This window comes from Pygoscelis adeliae, unplaced genomic scaffold, assembly GCF_000699105.1.
Source record: "Pygoscelis adeliae isolate BGI_AS28 unplaced genomic scaffold, ASM69910v1 Scaffold786, whole genome shotgun sequence".
Taxonomy (NCBI): Eukaryota; Metazoa; Chordata; class Aves; order Sphenisciformes; family Spheniscidae; genus Pygoscelis; species Pygoscelis adeliae.
Window position 1 is genome coordinate 194,683 of NW_008824912.1, and position 5,098 is coordinate 199,780.

The 5,098-nt window shown below is 41.9% G+C and overlaps 1 protein-coding gene across 2 annotated transcripts in view; it reads left to right on the plus strand.

The window, feature by feature from the left end:
- The first annotated feature begins 77 nt into the window (after positions 1–77).
- Positions 78–5,098, plus strand: part of ZBTB46 (zinc finger and BTB domain containing 46) — a 55,256-nt gene continuing 50,235 nt past the window's right edge. For both annotated transcript variants that reach the window (XM_009324961.1, XM_009324962.1), the window contains exon 1: positions 78–245. The gene's annotated coding sequence lies outside the window, so the exon portion shown is untranslated. The remainder of the gene's footprint in view (positions 246–5,098) is intronic.

Below are 5,098 nucleotides of genomic sequence, written 5' to 3' on the forward strand. Positions count from 1 at the left end.
CCCCCCCCGTAACCTCCAAAAGGGGAATTTTCCAGCTGGTAATTTCTGCTGCGTCAACACCCAGCTCAAGGGAGAGGAGAAGAGACAAGGGGGCATTTTAACAGCAGCTCCACTTGCGAATAGCCAGCCTCAATCCCGGCTCCAGCATTAAAACCCTTTCCGCCCCCTAAAAACCAGCATCCGTGCAAGTTGGACCAAGAGTTTGTCAGGAGTGTGGTTCAAAACTGCTTGGAAAAAGGGATGAGGTAATAATACTGGTGAAGCATGTTGTATTTCTCTCTTTCTGCCTGTCTCTCTCTCTCGCTCTCTTTCTCCCTCTCCTCTTTTTTTTTTTTTTTTTTTTTTTTAAAAGCCAGGCCTGTTTTGGGTTATTGTCTCCCCCTAAAGCCAGACATAGATCGCCTGGCCTTGCCTCCATTTTAATTGCAGGCTGAAATGGGGGAAGTGACCCTCTTTTTTTTAAAAAAAAAAAAAAACCACCAACAAACAAAAAGACCCCTTGAAAAAATAATGCTGTTCCTTTGGGGGGATATAGGTGGTTTTTCACAAGGCTGTAACAAGTGCAAAAGTGGCTGGAAATGTTTTCTGTCATGCTGGGAAACTAGTGAGGTGTCCTCCCCCCTCCCCAGAAGAAAGTGTTTGTAAAATTTGGCCGAGGGGAGAAGGAGAGGTGCTGCGAAAGGTGCTGGTGGAAGAAGGGGTTGTGCTGCTGGATTGCCTTTGTGTCTCTCTAAATAGACATGTCAGTTCCCAAAGTAATACAAGTAGTGTCTGATAACTCAATCCCAGATGACAAATAGAGAATGGAGCAGATTTTCAGGACTGTAATAGTGGGAGGATTTCTCTTTTGAAACGGAGGAAAAAAACGGTTGGTACCTCCTGAGGAGGTTCTTCGCCGGCGCGGTATTGTGAAGCTGAGCGTTCGGAAGAAATCCAGAGATACAAACCGATATTTATTTATTTTTACACCTGACAGGGGAAAGATAAACAAAGGAGAGTTTAACAGCTCTTTAATGAATTCCTCATGCCTTTTATTTTGCAATCTCAATGATTCATTTGGCAAGCTTTACAGGGCCGGATTATTATCAGCATTATTTAAAGCCATGCTAATTAGGAGATGTGTTTTGCAAACAGTGGTATTGTAGACACCTGTACCGAAGTTCTTGCGTGCATTTTAATTGCATCACTGGTATCATTTTTAGGATTTAGTCACTGTAATGTAGATCTAGGTCTCAGTTCTTGAACTCGATCAAGTGTTTATTACAAGTGTGGATTCTCTGTGTACGTGGAGCAGCTCTGCTTCTAATGCATTAAATGTATTTTCTCAAAAAGGAGGAGGAGTATTTTTTTTAATTCTTTTTTCTTTGGGGATTTAAAGGAAAAGCTACGTTATCCAGAAGAGTGAGGAAAAATGTAATTTTGAGGAAGAAGCTTGCTGTGACTGGATAGCTCTTCCACTTTTATCAATACCTTGCTTGAACATTTTATGTTTTTATAGCATCTTTTAATTGGAAATAAAATTTGACTTTCCCCTTCTAAATTCCGTCTGGCTTCTCTCACTGTTTGTCAAGTTTTATATTTTGAAATCCTTCGTGATGGAAAAAATGGGTGGAGTGTATTATTAGTCACAATATTTTCAACATGTGGTGAGGAATTATCGCTTTAAGGTGTTTTTTGGGAACTGACAAGAAATGGGTAGAGGAGCCTGCCCCATGGGCTGGAGGGAGAGCTACAAAAACAGTATTTAGGGGAGCTCCCAAACATACGTTCCTGAAAAATATTACGTGGTTGGGTACGCTAGTGGGATAACTGTAACTGAAATAGAAAACTAGTCTTTTGTTTTTGATGCAGCCTGTCCAGGAGGGGGAAACTCACTCACAGCTAAACTTCTCTTGCAGTTGTTTTCATAGGCTCTATGTTAGCTCTGGTGTAATTGAGTTGATTTTAGTATGGTACCCAAAAATGGGGTATTCTAATAATTCTAACAGTAGGTGTTTATTCATAGACTTTAAATGCTGCTTCATTCTAGAGTGTGTAGGATTGAGCCTTTGAAAACATGACCTGTACACGGGGTTCTTGGAGACTGAAGAAAATGGGCCACTTTCTCCCCGTGGTCTTTGTTTTCTGGGACAGTTGTACAACAGTGGATATGTTCTTCGCAAGAGGATTTTTTTTTTTTTTTTTTAATAACTGGAAGTGCTCAGAGGAAAACCAGTTTAGCAGCCCCCTCTCCCCAGCAGTCCTCTGTCAAAAGGAAAAAATGCCTCGTGTTTGAAAGATGTGTTATTTGCTGTTAATACGCCTGGTTTTCCTCCGGGAACGTGTTGTGTTGCTGTGAGGTTGAGCGTATTCTTTTTGTCTTTGCTGTCCACTTGTGTGGATTTTTTTTTAGATACGTGTTTTTGAAGTTTCTAAGCAAAGTTTCCTGTCCTCCCAGCAGCGCAGCAGCAGGCTAACACCCAATCCAAACTGTTAGTGCTTGCTTTCAGAGCAGAATTATTTCATAAACAGCTCAACCTTTCCCAGGACGTTTTTCCCTTCGTGTTCTTGCTGGTTTTACTGGCTGCTCCGGAGCACTCTGTAATGCTCTCTAGACTCCCCCTAAATTGGTGAAAAGCATTCACGGGGGTTTTCCTTGCTCCTGTGTGCTTAGTTTAATGGGCAAACAAAAGGGCAAAGAGAGGGCTTAGTTTAAGTCTTTGAAGAGCTACCTGCAGTTGTAATGGTTATCCCGCATGTCCGTTATAATTCCCAGGAGCCGGCGGTTCGTGTCCATTCCTGGCTGCGGGCATTACGCTAGAAAATTCTGACGCCTTGCACAAAAGGATTAATACCGCGTTTATATTTTGCTTCTGGCTTACGACTGGCTTGAATGTGTTTAAGTGCGTAGCTTACCTGTGTGTTATCTGTGTGATATTTGAAACTTAAAATGTATTAATAGTGAAAGCAAGCACGCTGTGGGGTTGCCTGTAGGTAGCAGGGGTCACATTAGGCGAGAGTACGAGCACCTACCACGGCTGTGAGATAGAGGGAGGTATTTGGTCTGCGTGAAGTACTGCGCTCTTACTCCTCGCCTAAGGATCTCCATGAGCATTTTTATGATATTTTGGTCAAGTACAATGACAGTCAGGACTCCAGTGTTAAAATTTGTTGCTTCAAAACTTCGCTTTATTCCTTCTTGAGGACTTTTTGTTTCACTAGGCGATATGTTTGTGTTACAGCCCCCTTAAACACAACCTTCGGTAGCTGGTTTTCTCAATTCCCTCTGGATCTCTAGTCCTTTAGGCAGGATGAGAAATAAAAGCGTGTATCGCTTGTTGCGGGACTTCTTTCACTTGAGTTCCAAGAGGAAGGAATCTCAGCTTCCCTAAACAGTTCAATAGCTTTCTGGTTCGTGCTGCCTTGGTGCATTTGGATGCACAAGGATGTCCAGTTTGCAGGGATAGCTGCTTGGGATTCTGTTCCCATCCTATAGCTGTTGATTGAACGTGCTGGTGTCATAACTGCTTTTTATCAGTTTCCCCTTCTGTGAAACGGGTGCCGGGGTTTACTCCATTCCAGAACATTTTTAAATATACTGATGAAAAATCATAGTTGTGCTAAAAACACTTATTCTTCATAAATGCAAACTAGTGTGAAGTCCTCACTGCGTTTCCTACGAGATACGGTGGAGTTCAGAGGCCCGTGGGTGGGGTTTTCTGTCCCTTACCAAGTTAGCTGTGGTGCAGTTATTTTCTGAACGGTTGCTTTAACTTTCTTTCATACCCATATATTTAAGAAACATCGGTTTGTGTTTCGACTGCTGTTGAAAGCTTGGTTTTGAATAGCTTCTGAGTGCTTCGCAGGCAGGATGAGATCCTTGACAGTGATTTCGAATTAGGTGGAAACGTGTTCGGCTTTGCGGTGTTTTGTTGTGCGTAGGTAAGGATGCACGCGTGCGTTGGAACGAGCGGTGCAGCTGCGGAGAGGAGCGGTAGCTTTGCTGAAATGTAACAGGTAGATGCCGAGTTAGAGCTGAAACTCGCCTTTTTGCCTTGCTTTCTGGGGATGTGGCTCGCTTCTATTCCAGCCCAGACAGCGCGGATCCCTTCTGTCCTGTTGCTCGCTTGGCTTGTGTAAGCAGTCAGGAAGAAGAACGTTCTGCAGATGTTGGAGGTTGCCTAGCGTTCGCTTTATAGTAAAACTGAGTTGGGGTCTCCTGTAATGGAGGGAGGCAACGAGGCATCAGAAATATTCTACAAACGCAGCGACTGGCTTGTGTATGGATTAAAATAAACTTAGTAACAAGAATGTCAGAGTGTGTGCCAGGAACTTAGCTGCTTAAGAACCCTACTTAGAAAAGTGAGTAGGGTTTTACATATCAAAGAATATGTTTATACCTGTGAATGCTTAAATATGTAGTTATCTTTTCTAATTATTTCCTCCTTGTGTTGAACAAACTGCTTATTCCATCCAAGCGAGTTTGCTTCCTGGTATTTCTCACCTTGTGATGAAGAACTCTGCAGAAAGAGTTGATATTTCAGTCGGTTAGCTCACTCTCTTTGAGGAAAGGGTTAAACAAAATTTGCACCTTTTGCACTAATACACCATTGGGGGAAATACCTTTCTGACTAGTGCTCAAATCATGCTCTGAAAGAGAAGAATCGATGGTCTGTATTAGCCATCAGGTGCTTAAAATACCCAGACCTGACACCAACTAATTTAAGTACTGATAAACGAAGTAGTCAGGATGCAGTACTCCTAAAAGTCCTGCCATATAGTATTGGAGAATGAGGTGGTGGCTAAATATAAAACTAGCTTATTGACTTCCTTCTTATTACCACTGTATCCTTCTTGGCTTCAATCCACTTTTTTTTCTTTTTTTTTTTTTTAATAATAGTTGATCAAATCTGGATTATGAGATTTATACTAAAAAGTAAAAAGGGATACTTACCCAAGGCACTAAGTGCTTGTACCACGAGTTACACAAATGAAACTAGATTGTTCACAGAGCACCTCGTATGTTATCTCTAGTTTTGCACTGGTTGATTTTTTTTTTTTTTTTTTTTTTTACTTTTGGATTTTTCCTGACTCCTTACGTTTCCTTTAGGTGCTCTTT